The sequence below is a fragment of the Oxyura jamaicensis genome, chromosome 4, assembly GCF_011077185.1.
Source record: "Oxyura jamaicensis isolate SHBP4307 breed ruddy duck chromosome 4, BPBGC_Ojam_1.0, whole genome shotgun sequence".
Lineage (NCBI taxonomy): Eukaryota > Metazoa > Chordata > Aves > Anseriformes > Anatidae > Oxyura > Oxyura jamaicensis.
This window is the reverse complement of record NC_048896.1, coordinates 4,686,121-4,709,456: the sequence shown is the minus strand read 5'-3', so window position 1 is coordinate 4,709,456 and position 23,336 is coordinate 4,686,121. Positions and strand designations below refer to the sequence as shown.

At 34.4% G+C, this 23,336-nt stretch overlaps 1 protein-coding gene and 1 long non-coding RNA gene across 14 annotated transcripts in view; both read right to left on the bottom strand.

Moving 5' to 3' along the window:
* PCDH11X (protocadherin 11 X-linked) overlaps positions 1-23,336 on the bottom strand; it is a 489,383-nt gene that overhangs the window by 337,640 nt on the left and 128,407 nt on the right. The gene's annotated exons all lie outside the window — the stretch shown is intronic.
* Positions 1,104-7,721, bottom strand: LOC118165548. Its single transcript, XR_004750102.1, has 4 exons — positions 5,005-7,721; positions 4,629-4,633; positions 2,983-2,994; positions 1,104-1,116 (listed from the first exon to the last, which is right to left on the bottom strand). It is a non-coding gene; the product is annotated as an uncharacterized LOC118165548 (long non-coding RNA).

Here is a 23,336-nt window from a genome sequence, read left to right as displayed (position 1 = left end):
ATTGAATGTAGTGAACCTGACATAGGTTTTGTTCTTTTTCTCAGAAACAATGTTATGGTAGCATTCTTACTCTCTGTCTTCCGAAAGATGAGCAATTCCCCTGCATATATGTTTTCTCAGAGATTCTGTTTGTTTCTGGAAGGGGAAAGTGCTGATTAATAAAAGAATGTATGTGGAAAGATAACAGAATAGTTCTGAAATAAGTACCAGAATTTGTGGTGGTGCCACTAGGTAATTAAAAGGAGAGACGCAAAATTCATCTGAAATGCAAAAACTTTCCTGTTCCCACACAGTCAGACACATGCAGTTTAGTGCTTCCTGACCATTCCCCTAAAATTCATGTTAACATCATTATATTCTCCCAAGTAGAATTTAGAAGCCATAGATACATAAAATGATCCTCTTCTTCTTTCAGTGTCACTAGAAACCACAAAGTACTATAATTAATCAGTTAACAAAAATGAACATAAGTTGAGACATGATGCATTTATGAAATATCCACTACTTCAACACCTAGTGCTATTCACTTCTTTCCAACACATTCTGAGTTATCCCAGTCTGCTCTGATTCATTGCACTGATTTCTTTCCAAGATGCCATTAGATTTTGCTATTAACACGTAAAGGCTTCACTAGGGAATGCATAGATTTTATTGTTGTCATTTTTAAGGAAGCTCTTTTCAGAAGTACTTTGAGTCCAGGTAGATGCAAGAAAACACAGAGCAACGCACATTGTCTCCATTTTTAGATTTCAGTCATCATACTCTCCTGTATGTTTGATTTTCTTTTAAATAATTTTGCATGGGATTCCCAAAGCTGACTGCTACAACCCCAGTCTCACTGAACTTCATACTTTGAATTTCTGTCTGGGAATAAAATGTGTAAAATACACACTTTAATCAATGGTTTCTTAGATATATAAAATAGAAAGATAAATACATTATCGATGACTATAAGAAGAGAAAATGAAACAGCACTCACAGGAATATTGCTGGCATATTTTACCACAAATTTACTCATAATTACCTAAATCCATTTTGGCACCTGTTCACATCTGAAGGATCTTACATAAAGGAGTCCACATTTATGTGATTTTCAACATTGACAGATAGAATTTTCTTATTATTAAGATATTCTATTTATCAGTAATGAGGGAATACTTGAATAATGTCAAAATAATAATCAAGTTCTTGTAGTGATTTTTAAAGATGTTTAACTTCTGGCTCATAACACAATTATAGTTCCGTAATACAGTGAACCCATAGATAACAAACATTTTGTGCGAGACCGTGCATGTCTCAGTGATTTCTAGAAGCAATAATTTACTAAAATATTAGGCATGGAAGAGTCTGGTACATAGAAGTGGTAAGTGGTGAAAATGGTCATCAGCTATAACAATCAGGATCTAAACATAAGTCTGAGTAAGGAACAAAACTGATTTGATTCCTCTAACATTTTATATACTTTCGTTCTGAATTCATTTATAAAACAGTAAGTGGATTAAACTCTCATTATTCTCTTCTATAAAGTTTTCTCTGTATAATTACATTTTAAAGTATAGCGACTGAGCCAAAGTATGATGGAAACAAGCAGCAGAGTGAATAGATTTAAGAAAGAATTAGCAATCACAAATAAAAGTAACAGAACTCCTGAATAAAATAAAATAAAATAAAAAATAAAATAAAATAAAAAAGCCCTGACATTCTAAGTATATTCTGTATCTATTTTCTTTGCCATTTTTTCTCCCTTTTCATTTGAAAAGTTTTACCATTTTAATAAAGTTATGGGGATTGATTTACTAGTTTTTAAGATCTTTGAAAACAACAGGTTTTCTATCACACTGTTTACTAAACACTAGGATCCAAAAATCATGTTGTTTAAAATGTCACTTTTCCTTATAAATATCTGATTACTTTTAACTATTGCTGTTCCACATCCACTCATCACTGATGATCGCATATTGTCCAATGTAGCTCCATTTTCAGAGACTCTCTGGCTACTTCTGAATCCATTAATATTCTTGATGTCTCCTCTCGACCCTGCTACCCATGATAGGCACTGTCATGTTTGCTCTTAGCTTTTCATTTTTAGATCATACATCATTGCTGAATCCCTTTGTTAAGGCATCTGTGCTTTTATGCTTTGAGTCCATTATCTTGGCAAGCACACAAATTGAAAGAAAAAAAAAAAAAAAAAAAAAAAAAAGAGTATGATCATACACATGTAAGAGATTTAATACCAGTTTGTTTTAGCACATTTTCCTCAAATACTGTTCTTTTCTACGGATTTTCAGCTTGGAAAATAAAATAAGAAAGAAGAATTGTAATATAAGGCTCTAAATCCACTTTGCTCATTTTCTAAGAGTTGTGTCATTTTTTTCTTCTTCTTCTTTTCTTTCTTTCTTTTTTTTTTTTTTAAACCTAACAGGGCGAAATTAAACACTGAGTTAAATATTAGCTAATAATTGAGACTAATTATTCGGTAATAATTGAAGCTAATTATTCAATTTAAAAAGACATAAAGTGTTTCAAATGCAAAAAAAAAAAAATCCAAGAAATGGTGACTAGTGTTTTGCTGTATGCTTATGGGCTTTTAAAGACATCCATACCAGAAGACAAGCATACAGAACCATTTGTTATGCTGAGGATCCTGTGCACAGATGTGTACTTGGACACATCTGAGTGAGTGAGGTTTTGGTCATGGAATTCTGATTACCTCAAACAAGAGACATTTCTCATTAAGAATATGACATTTGCATGATAATATAGCAGAAAAAAAGGGGGGGGGGGAGGGGACACTTTCTGTGGCATTGGAATCAAAGTATTCTGCAGGAAAGAGACAAAAGACAAGGTCTAATGTACAGTGAAGCAGGAAAGTCACAATCTATTTCAGACATTGCACAATGAATTGTATTTTTTTCCATTAGTTATACCTTTATAATAAGTTATACCTTTATAATAAGTTTGTAAACTCATGGATGTGACTTGCTTTGTTTTCTCCTAGTGGACATATGGCTCTCGTGCCCTGGTCTACAGGTAAGATTTATAGGTAGAATGAGGATAATGCAACAACACCCATACAACCATAAGAATCCCCAGATTGTCCAAAAAATAAAAAAATAAACTTTATGGGTCTGTTCAAAAGCTTGTAGAGATCCATGGTAAAATCCAGTGACTGCAGGTAAGCTTGACATTTTAGAATGTCATGTTATATCTGTCTTGTCTATATTTTAGATTAAGGAAGCACCAAATATCCAACTAGATATACATGCGTTTGTAAAATTTGGCCAAAACTGATACTTAAAATAAAATGTATTTATTGTTGAAACATTTAAAATTCAACGAATTACATTATTCATGTTCATCAGAAAATTCTCCCAATTCCACACATGCAGTCTGTCTTTGTTTTTTAACTCATTTTACTAGTGAAAGAGAAAGAAAACATCACATCTTGTGAGATATTCAGATGCTTCAGACGTCTACTAAAAATGCAAGTATGTTATCTCCATGTTACTTATCTTGAAAGGAGGAAGATGTTGAGACAATAAACTGTTTAAATATAAATCCCTTTCTGACAATCCACAAAGCAATGGGAAATGTATTCATCTCTTATTGTACTTACTTACTGGCAGTAAAAAGTTTAATAGACAACATAGTCATCAGAATTACTTTGTCACAATTCCACAGAGGTTTAGCTAATTCTTTTCAAGTCCATTTCATTAGTCAAAAAATAAAATAAAATAAAATAAAATAAAATAAAGTCAATTCCTGAATTAATAAGTGGTAGATTTGAATAAGTTACTCTAGTTCTGTGTTCATTGAACTTTAAATGAATTGTTCCACAATCCATTACCAAGCAACTAGAATATATCTTTAGGAAGTTCAACATCCTTCTATTAAATTAGTAAGATGAACAAACAGTTTGCTGGGAATTTCAGGCTTGCAAAATGGAGATTTACAAAAGCAGGGTTTTTCTCACTAATTCTACCAATCACCTACAGATTAGAATAGAAGCCTATGTTTAATAAACTGATAGAGTTACATCAGATATAAAAAAAAAAACGTTTCTATTTCTGATACTGTGCTTGCCCAGGATGCTGATGATGTTTTATGACCTTCAAAATTTTACAACCTTATTTTTACACTCAGACAGTTAACAAGAACTAAAGTCAACCTTCCTTATAAATGTACACATCCCAAAATATTAATATATTTGTTAGATCATATAGGTTTGTATCTAAATAGTGAAAACTGAGGACAGAAAAAAGTCACAACATTTTAGAAATTTGTTAGCCTGTCTCAGATTTATTATCCTGGATCTATGACCAACTGTAGCATGAATGTGTAAAATCATTGTGCCCTCAGAATGTCTGAATGAATCAGGATGACAATATCCATGAATTCTAGGTACTGAAAAATGCGTTCTGAAATAAGTTTTTTTGTTTGGTTGGTTGGTTTTTTGTTTGTTTGTTTGTTTTAAGAGAGACTGGGGGAAATTTAGCATTTTATTATGTTTTGGGGAGCAATCTTCCTAACTCCCCAGATAGAAACAAGATTTAGGAGCCTTCAAGCTGTACATACATTAAATGATTACAGGCTGACTTACTGAATTTTCCCAGAATACTATTTACTTAAACTGACAGAATTGGGAAAAAAAAAAAAAAAAAAAGAGACCCACATCTACTAATTGCTGAGTGCAAAGAGATTTAGACTAAAATGAGAACAATTAAAGGCTTCTACAGTAAACAGTATATTGATTCTTGAAGGTGGTCACATACAAGCAGGAAAGAGCAGACTGGTCCAATATCCCTTCAACTTTCCAGCAGGTTATAATATATAGTTAAAATAAGTTTCTGGGAAAGAAACAGTAAGCAATTGCTGGGCCTGTGTTGGTGGCATTTTAATGAATCTTTTAAACCTTCTTACTTAATAAGAAGTCAAGGCTGACCATCTTCAAAAGATATCTTATTGGTTCATCACCCTTGTCTTGGCAGACTGAATTTTTACCTTTGTGGAAAATCCTAGTTTACATGATGTAGCTTACTAAATGCTACTATAGCATTTAACACAAATAGTATATTTTTAATAGTATGCATAGATGATATACATATAGCATTATATTCCATCCCTGTTTCTCTGTTATGTTCTCAGTATTTCATGGACTTTCCAATATGCAAAAGTGTGCATAAAAAAAAAAAAAAAACTTAGGAAAAAATATTTTCCCATTTAGCATTCATAACTTCCATGAACGTTGACAAGATTCAGCTGTATGCATGAAGGTGTGAACAAATGCTATTGTATTTTAATGATGGCTCTTAAAAAGCCATATATAGCAATACAGCTCAGCAAATTCAAATACAAAGATGTATATTAATTAGCTTTTTAACTGTTTATACCCATGTTTTAAAGCAAGCTTTTTATATTGATATCCCTAATACTGGAGGAGTGGGTCTTTGACCTAGAAATGTTTTGACCTAGAAATGTTTTGGTTCATAATTTGAATAATAAGAAAGCTTTATCCTAGTTTAGAAGTTTAAAATCCCCATTTCCTGCTGCTTTACATTATTATCTTTCATTATATTCATAAAAGATAGTTTCCAATTTTGACTTCCAGGCTTACAACAGAGTATATCAGGACATAAAAATCCTTCCTCTCTTCGAAGTAACAAATTCCTACATATAGCAATAATGTGAAAATTGAAGTTAAATCAGTTTTCTTAACTCTGGATTCCACATTACTTTTAGTAACTACAGGATTACAGAGAGTAAGAAATTCAATCTCAATCCACTGGACTCACTTCACTCTGTGAAATAGCCAATTTAGAGCCACTATGAGAAAATAACTTTCATTAAACTTTCATCATTTGTAGTCTACTACATACCATCTCAGCTTTCTTAGATGTCAACATCTAAAAGTATTCTTCATTCTGTGGGACGGGGAAAAAAACAAACAAACAAAAAAACAACAGATCAAATGGAAGTGAAGAACTATCACTTTCCTTTGGATAAGCACACAAGGCTAAGTATAATTCCATAGCAGAAATGAGGATCTACTGCTTTACTACTTACACTTTGACTATTTATAATAATAAAAGTAAGCACATACTTGTACGTAAAAATTGTGTATATTTGATTGCATCTCTCTCCTGTCACCATTGATGTAAGCCTTATTAGGGTGTCATTTTGTTCTGGTAAAGGACTGTATCATCATTTATCACTGAGGAGTAGCTAGGAAATGTTTACAGATGAGCTTTGGATATTACTGTATGACAAACATATCCAGTTTGTACAATTCTTTGGACTCTGATTTACAAATGGAGATGGCTAAACATGTGACTTGTAGAAAGCCTCATGTTGTAGGCTCGAACACCCATTTAATATTCACTGAATCATTGAAAACTACTGGAAATGTATTAATGAAAGCCAAAAATCAATGACTGCTTAACATAATATGAAACAAATAATACTGGTTAAACTGCTGATTCACAAACATGGGAATGTTAACTAAGGAGAGGAGCAGGCCATTTTGAACAGAAACAACAGCTGTCAAGTTAAGCAAATCCTGTTTGTGACTCAGTCCTTAACACCAGTCACAGACCTCAGTAAAATCAGTAAATGAGGAGTAGGGATTCACTAATAAAGACAACCCTTGTCTATTAAAAATCTTCTAGCAATTTTTAAAATTAATTTCTGACAACTTTGAGCAATGAACAGGAATTTAGAAGGAATTCAGTTCCCACTATTTTCCCCAATTTCTTTGAATTTTAAGTTCAAATACAGATTGTTTTGACTGAAAAAAGGACGGAGTTTCTATCTTCATTAGCCACTGAAACCACGGAAATCTCTCCAAAGATCTTACAGGATCTAATATTTGAGTGTATATAAAAAGTTATTTAAGTACATCCAGTAAGAACGACTAGTACAAACATGTTTGGTTGTTACTTTGTGCGATATACCTAATATTTAAAAGTATTCTCTATTACGGTAATATAGCTCCCTGAAAAATACTGCTTCTTGGAAACCTTTCAACAAAAAAATTCACTACTAAGCTTTAATGCTGATCAATCTAGGAAGACAAATTTATGATATTAAAGATGTTTCTATTAGATAATTTCAAATTCAAACTTCTTCAAACTCTGTAACTAATAACCTTATTTAGGAAAAGCTTAAGATTATGACAATTCTATCTCTATTTTATAAAGCCAAAGGAAACATTTAAATATTCACTTTAGTTCCAATCTAGGCTGATCTGTTCAGGAAATGCATTTCCTAAACCTCTTGCACTTCAGTTATCCTGGAGATACAGCTCTCAACCCAGGGGTTCAGCTGTCTGTGATCTGAGGCTTAGCTTTGATGCAGCACAGCTGGATGACCCTGGCTCTGGTTACTGAGAAAATTGATAAGTTGTTGGAAAGAAAGTGTGAGAAAATAGGCTAGAGCCAAGAAGAGAAGAGTAAAAAAAGTGAAATGGTGCTAGCTACTGGTTCAATGATATAAAAGGAAAAACACTGATTTTAAATGGTATAAATTCTGAAAGGCCCAGGGGTAAGGGAAAGACTGGTGAAGGGGTAACAGGCTTGAAATCTGCTTGGTACCACTGCATACTAACTTGTTGCAAAAAGCCAGGGTGGCCAGCCTTCCCCCATCTGGGGGCTAGCTACAGAATTATCCAAGATAATTCACTGATTGTATAGATTCTCTTCTTCTCTTTGGTGTTTAAAAATATGAGAGGGGAAAAAAAAAAAAAAAAAAAAGTAAGTGAGAAGGTGCAAAAAAAAATTTGCAAAAGAATAAATTTCCTAACCTAGGCATGAATAGTAAAAAAAAACAATCATTTATTTCATACGAGTTTGATAATAAAAAAAAAAAAAAAAAAAAAAAAAAAAGAGAAAAAAAAGAGAAAAAAAAATGTTCTCAGGCAGAAGATCCACAAACTGTTGGTCTTGTGTGAATTGCTGACCATTAATGTTGACCGTCAAAGACTCTCCATAAAATGCCAAACTGAAATGTCTGGAATGGCTCAAATCTTTTCTTTCACTTCATGATCTGAAAATATCATTTTACTATTAAGCTTTCATATTACTTTCATGAAAGTCTTCTTACCCATTTGGATAAAGAAAATTATATAAAAATCCTGGGAAATCTGGAAACACAATAAACCTAGAAATTTTAAGAGACAGTACTTTGGCCGTTCCATCTCTTCTTCAACAAATGTAAAAAGAACTATTGCCCACCTTCTCCAACGTGCAGACAAAATCTGCAAATGAAAGACCAACTCCATAAAAACTGCAACCCTTGTCCAGAAAGTTATCAATTTATTTCCCAAACCCTGCTGCCATGAAAACACAATAAATCTAGCACATGGACAAGCTTTTATAAATGATGTCTAAGATTTAGTCAGGTTACAATACACACTTATGGTGTGATCAGGTAATAGTAATTAAAAAATATATATTCATATTGAAAATATCCAAATGTATAGATTAAAAATAATGCATACCCATATATAAAAATTATATGCACTTTTCTCCAACAGATAGGAGGCTGAATCTCACCTGCTCATTTCAAACTAATTTATGAATCTTTGTATACCAGCATAATTTTGCTCTTACCTGTTCACAAACAAGGTTTTATGTCAATGACACAGGTTTTAATCACTAGTCACAGAAAAAACTACTAAATATATTCCACCAAAACAATGCTTTGATCTGGTTTCCTAAATCATGCTTGCTTTTTCAGTCAGTTTTGCTTAGCATAACAGAACTCTGTGAGTACAGAAGTGGTGTAGCATTAGGGATAATTGTTACAATCTTTAATGGTACTTTTAAGTCTAGTGAACTCCATGAAAAATATGGCTAAAGCTAATGAAAAGTTTCCAGATGTAGTACTAATACTCAGAGCAAGAATATTTTTGAGATTCAGAAATGTCTGCTTGAAGATTGCTACTTACAGAAAAGATGTGGCAAAACAAGACAACTTAGCAATTCACTCTATAAAATTTAGAGTATGAAATGGCTTTCTGAAAGACTTAATATTACAGCTTTAATAGGTTTAATAGACAGTGGTTTCAAAAGCTTTTCCAATAGGGAATGACTAAAAGGAAGCACTTGTTAAGTGAACCCAAAGAACAACTCTGCTTCTAGTGAATAGGAGAAATCATCTTCTTTTAGAATCATAGAATCATAGAATATTCCGAGTTGGAAGGGACCCATAAGGATCATCAAGTTCAACTCCTTGCACCGCACAGGTCTACCCAAAAGTTTAGACCATGTGACTTAGTGCACAGTCCAAACATTTCTTAAATTCATACAGGCTTGGTGCAGGGACTACTTCACTGGGGAGCCTGTTCCAGTGCGCAACCACCCTCTCAATGAAAAATCTCCTCCTGATATCTAGTCTGAACTTCCCCTGCCTCAGCTTCACCCCGTTCCCGTGGGTCCTATCACTGGTGTTAATGGAGAATAGGTCACCCGCCCCTCCACTCCGCCTCGCAAGGAAGTTGTAGACCGTGATGAGGTCCCCCCTCAGCCTCCTCTTCTCTAGGCTGAACAGGCCCAGTGACCTCAGCCACTCTTCATACATCATCCCCTCCAGGCCCTTCACCATCTTCGTCGCTCCCCTCTGGACACTCTCCAACAGTTTCATGTCCTTTTTGTACTGTGGTGCCCAGAACTGCACACAGTACTCAAGGTGAGGCTGCACCAGCACAGAGTAGAGCGGGGCGATCACTTCACTTGCCCTACTGGCGATGCTGTGCTTGATGCACCCCAGGATACGGTTGGCCTTCCTGGCTGCCAGGGCACACTGCTGGCTCATATTCAACTTGCTGTCAACCACGACCCCCAGATCCCTCTCTGCGGGGCTACACTCCAGTGTCTCGTCACCCAGTCTGTATGTACGGCCAGGGTTGCCTCATCCCAGGTGCAGGACCCAGCACTTGCTTTTGTTGAACTTCACGCAGTTGGTGATCGCCCAGCTCTCCAACCTGTCCAGATCTCTCTGCAAGGCCTTTCCACCCTCATTCGAGTCTACAACTCCTCCAAGTTTGGTGTCATCAGCAAATTTGCTCAAAATACGTTCCAGTCCTACATCCAAATCGTTTATAAAGACATTGAAGAGGACTGGCCCTAAGGTAGAGCCTTGAGGGACCCCACTAGTGACCTTCCACCAGCCTGATGCGGCCCCATTTAGCACAACCCTTTGAGCCCTGCCCATCAGCCAATTGCTCACCCATCGTATGATGTTTTTGTTAAGCTGTATGCTGGACATTTTGTCCAGTAGGATCCTATGGGAAACTGTGTCAAAAGCCTTGCTGAAGTCCAAAAAGATCACATCAGCTGGTTTCCCTTGGTTGACTAGAGGGATGATCTTATCGTAAAAGGAAATCAAATTTATTAGGCAGGACCTACCCCTCACAAACCCATGTTGGCTTCTTTAAAGAAGAAAAAAAGAAAAATAAAAACACGAAACAGAATTTGACAAACAAAACATTTGGACTGGATTTGTTATAGTAATCCTATCTTTATGATAATTTAAGATATAGCAAACAGAGTGAAAAAATGTTAAAAATTGTAGTCTTGAAGTAAGGTAATTTTTTATATATATATTGATATCGATTAAATTTCTATACTGTTGGGAGCTCTGGAAGCTGCACAGCATTAAATTGGTATTTGTTACACAGATGCCAGGGAGAAAAAAGTGTTTGTAGCAGGAAAGGAAAAACTTCTCTTCCATTGCTTACTCCAGTTTATAGCAGTCGGCTGGGTTGCCCTGCGACAAAGGGTGCTATAGTTCTTTCATGAAAAGCTAGCTCAGCTTCATCACTGTATGTAAGATCTCCCTGTGCTCATTTGGTGGAAACTTAAACTTACAGGGTTATATATTAGATTCCCTGCCCTATCCTTTCTCTTGGTGACCCCTGAAAGCCTCTTCATCGTTGTAAACAATCAGGCTCCAAAAGGGCTAAATCCTATCCCTAGAAGAAGGGTAACCTCTTTAGTATCACTTGTCACCTGCCGACAGAATCTGTTTGTATATAAATTAAGGCTGTTGAAGGACTTAGGTTATTCCATAAATACTCTTAATAGTCTTCCTTTTTTTTTTCCCTCTTCTTTTTTTTTTAGCATTTCTACCATATACTAAAAATGTGATGAAATTCTCCAGCAGCGTAATTTTTGTAATACAGTCAAATTTACTGAAGTACTATAGATAACATATGTCCTTCAAAAATCTTCATATGCAGTATTATTTCTGAAATTAATCACAGAAATATATATATATATATATATACACATATTTACAAAGCATTTTCTTTGCTGTCTGATATATTATAAGAGGTTCTTGCCCTGCTGCTCTGCCTCCAGCTCTGGATTTTTACCAGTGCCTGGTTGAGTTCTGTCCCCAGCAGCTGCTGTGGTTTTAGTGATCTTGTGGCTGTGAACTAGACTTGAGTTCTGAGTAGGCACTTCATTCAATTGTCAATCTTTAAATCTTCCAATTTAAAATCCAGCTTGCTTTAGTATTTCAAAATATACTTTGACGTGTCTTTGAAAGCTACATGTTAAAGAACAGCCATATAGATTACAGATTTGTCAGACTCTGGGTTATGTCCCATTAGTGACATCCCCAGGAAGGGATGGACACAACAACACACAACCTTAGAATTTTTCCTCAACTTCTAATTTCTGACTCAGCAACCTCCTGAACAACTACCACTGTTTTGTTATTAAAGTTCCCAGTGGATTTTCTTATGATTTCAACTCATGTAAAATGTGTTATCAACAGCACTGTGTGGCAAAATATTCTGTTTCTTGTAGTCACTCTACAGACCGAAGAATCTCCAGGCCTCTGGTCATTATTTCTACTTGCCTGCAACTTCTCATTCTGCTGTCCTTTTCAAGTCTACAAATAAAGCAGTAACAAGCACCTCAGGCAGCACAAATTTTTAAGTTAGTGCTGTTGCAGAATAATTTGTAATGTGCAGAGATGCACTTTCATGTAGCCTAGCGTTGCTGAGAGGAGTAGGTGTAAATTCATGCAGTTCTACAAATAAAATAAAATAAAATAATCTGGATGTACAGAATAATTTAATACTTTTCTGGCATTTTCTCCACCCCTTTTTCATTCTAACCCTGTATTTTGGATGCTTCTTCACTGATTCTCTTTGGTCATGGATATAGTTGTGTTCCAAGATGAGTACATGATGCCTCGTTTGATCAGAGAAACTTTCTTCTGGGAACGCAGAAATAGACCTTCAGCAATGTTCAGCAAATAACTGGTTCCGTTTTTACCATAGTGATGGAATAACTTTTCATTCAGCTGAATATTTAGCTCACATTTCTGTTACTTAATGTGTGGCATAATTGATGCTGGTGCTCTTTTTTTTTTTTTTTTCCCAGTTGTTTTCATGTAATGTGAACCTGAGTCCTCTTTTTCTTTACTGCTTCCTTACTCTCTCCAAGACAGAGTTGATAGATAAATGTTGCATAGGCAGTTATTTTTCCATACAATGTGCCCAAAGAGAAACAGAATACTACTGACAGAGAATATCCTTCTGTCACAATTTGGATATAGAGAGACTGCTTAATGAGTGAGTATATTCAGTGCTTTAGCGAGTGTGTTCTGGACTCATTTTGAGACAAACTGATATTAAATATTTTCAGGGTACTTTAACTCTTTGGGCTTCAAAATACTCTAACGTATGTACTCTGTATACTGTACTATGGCTTCTGTAAAGCCAGCATTTTAAACAGGTTCATCCTCATAACAGGTCCCCTTTTGTTGTGTCCACTGAAAAGTGAGAGCAAAGCCAGGATTCACTGCTGCTCAGCCAGCTCACATTTGCAACTATAATTTAATTTAAAAATTAATGTGTTCTGTATTATTTTGTTATTCTATTTCTGTATAGTACAATCCATTTTACCTACAGTAAGGGAAGTGAAACAGTGGTTCATCTCATCCCATACCTTCTGCTGAGGTTCTGCTGAGGTACTGCACAAAATGTAGTACCTCAAATTAGTCCTGTACTGTAGTTTTTTAAGTCTTTAGTATTTACTGTATTAACATAGCAGGGAAACTATAGTAATCTTTTATTATTTTAACTCCTGATATTTGTTTGTGGACCTTTTAAATCACATCAACAATGCTTTTCTTCAAAAGATCACAATCCATCAGGGTATCTAAAAAGGGGTTCAATTTGGCCTGCTGAATATTGCAGCTGAGTGAGAACCGTTATAGATTCACGTTGATCGAGATTTCAGGTTTTACTAAGTCTATTTTAAATGTCAGTAACTCCTGCTCAGACTATTACTAGTTTGTTTATAACAAAATCCAGGAAACTTAAATGAATTTTAAAATTAGCACATCATTATTTTGATGTACCATATATAAAATATCCGTTGTAGGAATACTGTATGATATGGTCTGGGGATTTTGTTTTTCTTTTTTTTCTTTTTTTTTGAAAAACTTAGGTGGTTAGGTAAAACAAATCTGAAAACTGGAGCACTGAACTACGTAGTTCTATTCAAGATCTTCATTCTGAATAAAATTTATGTTTTCTTTATGTATAAGAGCTACCAATTATCTTGCTGTCTTGGATTTACATTAATGCTGAATATCTTGTCAATTCATATGATCAGTCATCTTCCATGACATTTTTTATCCTGAAACATTAAACACAAAGGAGACTGCAAGATATTTTTATTATTGTTATTTTTAATTAAGCTATGTATTACTTATCTGCTGGTTAGATCAGTAATCAGCTAGGCTGAAAACAACACGTTCTTGTTGTCATATTGTAGAGAAAAAGAAATTCATAGAAGACTGCTTATCTGATAGATGAGACAGCACCAAAAGCAAGAGTTTACAACTCTTTATGAATTTTTATCTTTAGAATTTCATAAGTGACTAACAAAAACTGAAAGACTGATGCTTTGTTTGTTTGTTTATTATATTTATTTTTTTGAATCCTTGAGATCATGCTGCCACTCTGATTTTCCATTTCAAATCATGGCATTCAGCGTGCATGATGATTTATCAGCAAGGGTAGAGCATATGCATTAATTTAGAAGCTCTTTGTATTTTAACAAAGAACATTAATTACTAAAGTCTCTAACCAATTCATTTAATCAAATGCAATCTTATCTCTGATGACTCAAACACATAATCAGCATTACACTCCTGTCTGATTGAAAATTATTGATTTTTTCTATCAAATCAAATAGGTCCAGGTGATGCATACAATAATTACCACAGCTAATGCTATTACTGCATGTGAACTGATTAGTATAATTAGGAAGTGTTTGTTTATATTAAAAGGAAAATAAAAGTAAATTGCCTTGTAGGTTGTAAGGAACAACAACAAGATTAAAAAAAAAAAAAAAAAGTATTTCTAGTTGTAGCTATATTATCCTGTATTAAAATATGTCAAGAAATCTGTTATTTGCACAAAGTTAAAATGCACTTTTCTAAAGAATTAATGTTCAGCAACATATAGTTAGGAGTGAAATATCAAAGAAATAGAAGAAAATTCTCTAAAGACAGGTTTCCTATGAATGATATTGAATAAGATATACCCATATACTCAGTTTGATGTCTAGGATAAACCCTAAACTCCTTCAGTAATGCTATGCCTTGTTTTTTATAGAGAACTGTTTGTTTTTTTTCTTTGGTTTTAGATGTTATTACTACAGAAACAACACCCAAACTCTGCTTTATCTGGTTTTACTGACCATATTTTACTAAGAATGGAACTGGCCATATTACCTTGGGATATATTGGATCCAGTTCCTGAATTTTAATGGTCATGTTTAGAAGTGATTAGAAGAAAACCTTATTACAAAAAAAAAAATACAAAAAAATAATACAAACATAAATGTAATTATTAGAGAATCACTAAATATCTCCAGATAACAGAAGACATTAACTGAATAAATATAGAAATGATATAAACCTCCAAAGAGTTCAGCCTTTTTGTTCAACTTCACTGCTTAACATCTGCCAAAGATACCATTTTGTACTTTTTCTTCAGTTCATTGTTTGACTTTCTTTTTCTTTTTAATTTTAATCTTTTCCTGGCTGGATCAGAATCAGGACAGGGACAAAAGTATCTAACAGAAAAGTATCCCAAGAGATGCTAGAAATTTCACCCAAATTTAGAATAAGGCTCATATTTTAGCTGGATTTTGCTCTCAGCACAGGAATTTTATGTTCATTGTTACTTCTGTGAAGAATATAGAGGTAATCCTTTAAGAAGAATGGTTGGTAGTCTGATCACTCTTATTACCACTGAAGTTTCAGTACTACTTTAGATAAAGTCATATTTTCGTTACCATTATAAACCTACATTTCTAAATCAATAAACAAAACTATCTCCTGCTCTACTTCCTTTTTCAGCTGTTCTTCTTTACAAAAGAGCAGGCACATATGCCTGTACAGGAAAACCTATTTTATTTAAATGTAAAGATGGCTAACCTAAACGAAGAATGGAAACATATAAGAAAGAGCAAAGGAAGTAGAAAAATGTCCGGATACTTAATTCAAGTTTTCCAGCAAATATACAGCTCTTCTAGGAAACTGTAATTGTTATGTGACTTTTTTCACACAGTTGATACAGGCATCAGAGGAAGAAGGGACTAAAACAGAAACCTCATTCTTATATTACAAACTAAATGCTGGAAAATAAGGATACATAGTAAAACCAAACACTGCAGTCCAAGGGAAATAACAAGCACATGCCATGGCCCTCTTGTCAGAGGAATATAAACAAAACTAATTAGCTGCACTACGTTTTTATTGTGCTTTGTCAGGAAGTCATTAAAACTGTTTTCACAATAATACATTCAGATCTATGGAAAAATCAGCTCTCCTGATTCATTACCATTGCAATTGACAGGGCTGCCTGTTTGGGATACTCATTACCTTTAATGAATGAACATATCTCAAACATTGAATAACATCCTATACTGCAAGGCATCCTTTCCCTTTCCAGTGGCAATGTTCATCTGCATTCATCAGCTTGACAATGTAAAAGTAACAGCCGCTGCAATTTCAAATACATGTCCAGATAACTCAAAGAAAAATTATTTCTAAGCTTAGATCCATTTTATAATATCTCTATTTGTAGAGGCATATAAACCATGTACCTGACTGCAGTCTGACTCAAAAAACTATATATATATAATAAAAATATTTTAAAAATAATATATATATATTAAAAAAAAAAACATGGAAAATAATAAATCTTATGAGAGACAGGATAAAACCTGCATACAAATTTCATCCATATTTTCAGAGAAATAAGAGGCAGCTAGGACATATTACATATATCTTAATATCTTATATATCTTAAGATATCTTAAGATATATTACATATATCTTAACTAACAGACAGTATTCTGATTAAACTAGGTATTTATTCCCACCTATATTTAAAGCATATGAATGACCTCAGAGGTTTTGATGGTACTGTGTCAGCACACCAGTACAAGACACTTAGCAGCTGCTTTTCAGAACTTTCATTGAAAATCTGAAGAAAGCATTCTGGTTTGACCATATGTTCAACCCATACTACTTCTTCAGTTTCCATTTTCTTAAAATCCCTAATTGCATTCTAACGGTTTTACTGTGATGGGGTACTCTTACTAGTCTTTAAGTTAGTATTATTACAGATTAATAGCAACACCTCATGGTAAAAACATAACTGGTAGCCAGTTACATGTGGTGATCCTCAGTGGTTGCCACTGGGGCTGTCAACAATCTGAACAAATGGATGGTGTGCACTTCCAGCAGGTTTGCAAATGACAAATTGGAAGCAGTAGTTAATGGATTGGAGGGCAGAGCTGGCTATCCACCTTTATTCAGGAATTTGCTGCCTTCTAAGGGTATCACAGCATGCTAATAATATATGAATAAGAATTTTCTAGACCACAAGATTGTGTAGCAAAAGCTACAAAATTCACCTCAAGTGTTTTTCCTCTAATTCACATTTTATTTTGAGATTGCAGAGTCACAGCTGAGTTTAGACATAGGATAGCTGAAGACGCTTACAGAAGGAATCTAGATCCCAAGGCAAAAGTTATTTTGGAATGACTGGAATGCCATGAGGACAAAATAAAAATATAACTTAAATTGGCAATCATAGGCATGAAAACATCCTTTAATAACTCCTTTAACAACTTTTCTTTTCTCCTTCATAGATTATAAAAGAAGTCTCTAAATTGCTAAAAAATTAAAACAAAAAAAACCCTCAATTTTCCTCTCATCTTCCTATTCAGTGAAGCAGGATTCCTTGAAGAATCAAATAATAAGTGATACACATAACATTTTTAAGCTTCTAACTGTGGTCCATATCATTATCTTTGGGTATTAAAATAAAATATGAAAAGGAATCATTTCTTAAGAAAGGGTACAAAGATGCATCTTTCTCAGCTGTGACATAGAAAGTTGTTTTTTCAGAAGTAATGAACTACCTATCTCCTTAAGGATATCTATTTATTTATGTAACATATTCACTTTTTGCAACCCTTTTAAAAGCCTTGAAATTTTCTTTCCTGAAACAATGTCCACTAAGCTATGTTGATTCAGTGATTTTTAACATTTTACAGACAAGCACACATTTCTCTTTCTCTAAAACGCTAAAAGATCTTCCACAGGTGGGATGAAACTCAATTCCTTTTTTTTTATTGTTATAAAAACAGCACTATGCCTTTTTAGCACTTCCAGCTGTCCACTTATGCCTCCGAATCTTACATTTGCCAGTAAAGAGCTGTTTGTTACAGCTCTTCAACTGAAAGCAATCTCACAGAGACATTTTCCACTACCTTCTTTCATACACCTGCTTGAAATTTTTTAATTCAGACTTCTACAATATTTTTCCTTTAGTAAAATTTACCATATTAAAAATATTGATTCATTAATAAAAGCATAAAACACAAGTTTTGAGTTGAAAAAAAAAAAGTCAAAAGCACAGACAATCAAAAATCTTTGACCTTCTTTAAATTAAGAAACGTTTATTTCACCATTAGTGGACTATCAGGTTAGAAACAGAACTTCTAAATTCACATGGTCCCTACTGGTATAGAAGATGATGTCCTTACAAAAAAGTTTTGAAATTTAAGCTTACAACTCTGTACAGAAGAAAAATACAATGTAAACAGGCCCTAAAATGCTAAATATAACAGGCTTAAGCTGTCTTTTGAACATCCTGGATCACTTCAGGTTTCCTTTCATCTGTTTTTTCCCATCAAAGTTTTAAATCCTCTGGTTTATTTCCAGATTAAATTTTTTTTACAAAAATCTCACCATCTGTAACTCTCATCTCCAAAAATGAAGATAAATATGCTTTTAAAAGCAGGATTACTTATCAAGATTTGGAGAAGAATTGAATATGTAGCAAATTAGGGAAAGATGTAGTTACCTCCCAGACAAAAGAAAAAAAAAAAAAAAAAAGAAGAAGAAAAAAGAAGAAAAAAAAGAGAGACGATAAGAGAGAATTGATTTCATCTTCTTGTTTATTGAATTCAACTCTATTTTTAACTGGGGAGATTAAAAACCTCAGCACCATGGAAACTGCTGGATACAAAATGGTAAAACCAAGAGTACCACTTATATCTGGTTCTGCTTTAAAAAAGGATGAGTTATATCACTAGGGTGACTGTGTATGAAAGGCAAACTGAACTATTATGGGAAGAAGGGAATATTTTTTTTCCCTTGACATTTTTATATAAAAGTTAAGGAACAAATTGTTTCAAGCCCATTCAAATTGTTAGCCTGATAAATGGGGAAGTTGAGAAGATGAGCCAAAGATCAGCTATCATTCCTTATACTCAGAAGTCAAAGAAGCAAAGAACAGGATTTGGGGAGAAGCAGAGCTTAAAACTTCACCCTTCAAAGGATACATAAGTTTAGTCACAGAAAGGTAACACTTGCAAGCAGGGTAGAAGGAAATTTCTCCAGCGAGTTCAGAATGGCTGGGCAAAGGAGGCAAAAGGAATTGTCCATTTGCACAAGCATCCTAAGGATCACACTACACACACATAAATCCTAGTTTGACTGCTCACACTTAAGCCCAGGCATACATAAGCTTTCTTCCCTTTCCAGGGCAACAACTATAGTGGTGTGGAGTCAACAGTGCAGAGGGCTGCCAGTACACTTCCTCTGTGACGGCAAAAGACACAAGGAATAATAGAAATAACTTCCAGTATATCCACATATACTTGTGATGTATATTTCCTATTAGAGGTTCAAATTTCCATTTATTGACTTTTTTCCCCTATAATAGAGAAAAAAAAAATATAATGGCAGATTAGGAAATCTAAGAGAGGTTGATTGGACAGGGCTGCCAAGAAATTAAACTTTGATTTGTTATTTAAAAACATTTAACAATGGGATGCTGACTAGAAGCAGACGGCAGAAATGGCTGCACTTACTTTGGCTAGAGAAGACTTGGAACTGAAGGATAGTGCAGTTTAGAGAAATACCCTCCTTAAATGAGGAAATCAATGAGATTTGTTACAGATTGATACAAAGCTGATTTACTGCAAAAACCACTAGCAGTCCTTGTTTTTAATAAAAATCCACCAGATTTCTACATATAAAATTTATCACCAAATAATTTTCAAGCTCATATATGACATTGTGTAGGTCAAAAAGTCTTGAGCCACTAAATATAGGGAATTGATGGGACTCATATCAGCATATCCAACTGTATTAAGGTCTTAAATATCTCCAGTACAGCTAACCAAAATATCCTAGAAATAATGGAGGCTTGTCTGATATCTGTTCACTTTCAAAATTCATCAGATGAAGTCTCAGGACAGCAGGTGAAGAACTGAAAGCTGAGCAATGCTTTTTGTCCAAGTGCCCCCTGACATTTTTTCTCCTTTTATTTTCCCAGACTCTTCTTCTCAGTTTACTGACTACCTCCTTCAAAAACAGAAGTTATGTGTCCTTCCTAGCTTCACAAGTGTCCAAGAACAACTAAGTCAGTTAGCCTAATTGAATTATTTTGTGTTTCTCGGTTTGTTTTGTTTTGTTTTGTTTTCTGAAGTACGTTAAGCTGCAAGCCTTTGTTTTGCTATCATAACCTCAGGCTATAGTAAATGAATTCTCTGCTACCTTTGAAGGGAGAGATGAAGTAAAATTCCCCAAGTGCAAAATCAAAAAGAAAAGAAAACCTCTTCTGTTTTGCTTGAAATATACATCTTGTCCTGCTGTTCCTTTAGTGTTTTCTTTTATGATAAGAATCTGTGAAGGGCAGGTAGAGGGGTTTTCTTCCCCTCCTACAAGTACCCATTTATAACAAAAGCATATTGATGATTGCAAACCATTAGAACTGAGATTAATCCACTTGTTTACGTCAGATCAATACACTTATTTACATGTCAGATCAGACAAAAGGAGGTTTTATTCTTTGGCTTCCCACACTCTCCTAACATTTTAGCACATTTTTGAGCATCACTATGAAGTAAGGGCCTCCTGTGGTTAGTTTGTTGACACAGTATTCTTTTTTTTTTTTTTTTTTCTCTTAAGCTAAGCAGTCTGGCTTGCATTCAGTTGAAACTAATGAAGAATGATTTTTAAATTGCCAATGCGTCATTATCTAAGACGAACACTTTAAAACAACTCAGGTCTCTGCACTTAGTCACTCATTTCACAGCTCCAAACTGTTTCACCACGTAAACTGTCTTGACATGTGGAAACATTTGTAAATGCCCAAAGGCTTCCAAAGACTTTCTCCCCAGATTAAACTAAACCTCAGGCAACGAAACAACTCTTTCTAATAGTAGCCACTTTTTTAATCAACTCAAAACACCTCCAGCTCTCAACTCCCCCTATCCCCTCCAACCTACCTGCCAAAACTAAGAATGTACGTGCCTTTAGGTTATAGTGAGAGAGCTGATAATTTACAGGCTAACAGGTGCAGTTCATTAATTGAGAAACACATACCTGAAAACTCAGGACCAGAATTTAAAGTCATCTTTTAAGAGAAAGGAAGCCTTCTGTGCTTCTGTTAGGAAAATGCACGAAACTTCATGTAAGTTTCAGTGCAACAATACAATGCACCTGAAGTTGGCATCAATGCTAACTATATATCAGAGGGCCTCTAAGTACATTTTCATCAGTGTTAGACTATTATTTGCCAGTATACCAAGTTGGAAATGGTTGGCTAAACTTCAGCCTGTAACACCATTGTTCCTTCAGCCTGTAACACCATGCCCTATGTCATCTTTGCTGGACACCAAACACCAGACCACAAAGGCCCAGATCTTTGGTAAATTCTGTTTAAGACCCATCATCCCCATATTCATGTTCTGGATATCCTCTGGCAGAAAAAATAGCATTGTGTAGTATTTATCAGATTTTTAAGTGAAAAAAATCATTCTGATACACACATGTACCTCCCCCTCTCCTCAGCCTGCTCCACTGTTCATTGAAACTGTGAGCATATTTCTTCTCTGCAATGATAGGTCAGAAGTCCTCTGCTGAAAGCTTCTTGAAGAAAGCACTGGGGACAAAAATACCTCCTCCATAGATGACATTATAAAATTACAGAATACTGTATTGATGTTCTATAGCTCCCAGTAAGCTTGTCAGAGCTTAGTCTGAAAAAAGCGGGCAAGGGAAGGAGAGAGGCCAAGGTACCCAACTCCAGAGATTTGTAGCTCTTGAGGGGCAAACAGTTCCATTTTAAACTCCCAAAATCAGCAACAATTATGATAACTACTTTTACTTACCTTTACATAACAAAAACATTAAATCTTAATAAATAAATTGTAATTTTGCAGTCATTCTAATATTCAAAATTTTGCTATAGTCTTTATAATTGGCTGCAAGATTCTTAAACTACTATATATGAATATAAATTCAATTAAATGCTCCTTTTTGCACATGTTAAGGCAAAGCTAAGAAAATTGCCATGTTATTTTGAGCTCAGTATCTGACATTATGTTCAAAGACCTGCAGGAAACAATGAAGTTTGCTGTATATTTAATGATCCATGAAATATAGCAATATTCAGCATTATTTAAATTTAAGTAGTTTTCTAAATTCTGTTTTATAACTATCTGCATGGATTGACATCAGAATCACAGAATATCCTGAGTTGAAAGGAACACACAAGGATCATGGAGTCAACCAGTTGAACAAGAGAGGCAGACTGGTAATAGAAAAGGATTTCTGTACACTTATTTTAATTAGCATTGGTGTAATCGTTTAAAGCTTTCTAATAATATATATATATATATATAGTAAATTTAATCCTGGTTAATATAGCTTGATATACTCTAATTAATATAATTTCTAATACTAATTTTGCTTGACTAAAACTTTTAGTAAGAACTTGACATTTCCAAAAACAAATAGGCTGTTTGCAGAAACTTTGATGGCTCTATGTTAATCTACAACTAACAAAGCCAGTCTCTCGGCTACTCTTACACTTGTTCAATACTGTGCATTTGGACCACTCGCAAATGTAAATATTTATGTAGGAAGAATTTCTGCTTTGGAGGGTGATAGGAAGTATCAATAATTAGTAAATATGTACTAAGTTTATTGCTTTAGGCCACTGTATTATGAAAACTGTTAAAATTTATATTTAATTTTTAATATTATTAGTCTGTACTGTAAAAAAAAAAATCATGTTAAAATTGGTAGTAAGGTTATTATTCATTATTTCTTGTTTGTTTAAAATTAACAGCTCTCGGACAAAACTCTTTCTGCCTCTAGGTACAGTCACATCTCACAGCTACCAGCAGAAAAATTGATGGGAAACTCCCATTACAATGCACACTTCAAAATGTTGAGCCAACCTTCAGGCTTTCAACCTTCAGGCTTTCAGCCCTGAGTTCAATTTCCTATTGTCCTTAGAAACATTTGTATACAGAGTATCTTCCTAATATATTTGTATATAAGCACATTAACTAGCACAAAATCCTGGATTAGCTCCCATGTGCTAAAAACCACAAAGTTTTATAATATCTTTTCACTTATTTGAGAAGAAGTGCATTTAGTAGAGAAAAACATCTACTTGAGGGGGTCACCTAGTGTAGATAAAGTAGAGTTTAAAGTAGCTCTGCAGCCTCCCATGGAACAATTTCCTATTCTTTTGTCTTCCCAAATGTCACTTGATTCACTTGTCCTCTATTCAGGCTGCCCAAACAACACCAGCTCTTGTTTCACCCTTGTTGTCAGCAACAAGTCAGGAGGAGATGAGCTGCACTGAAGAGTCAGGTTAGCACCATGGTTAGCTGTTCCCATCCTTTGGAGAGCCAGACAAGAGAATTATTTGTTATGGGAAAGGAGGGAGAAGATAGATATGCTTTTTACAGGAAATAGCACAA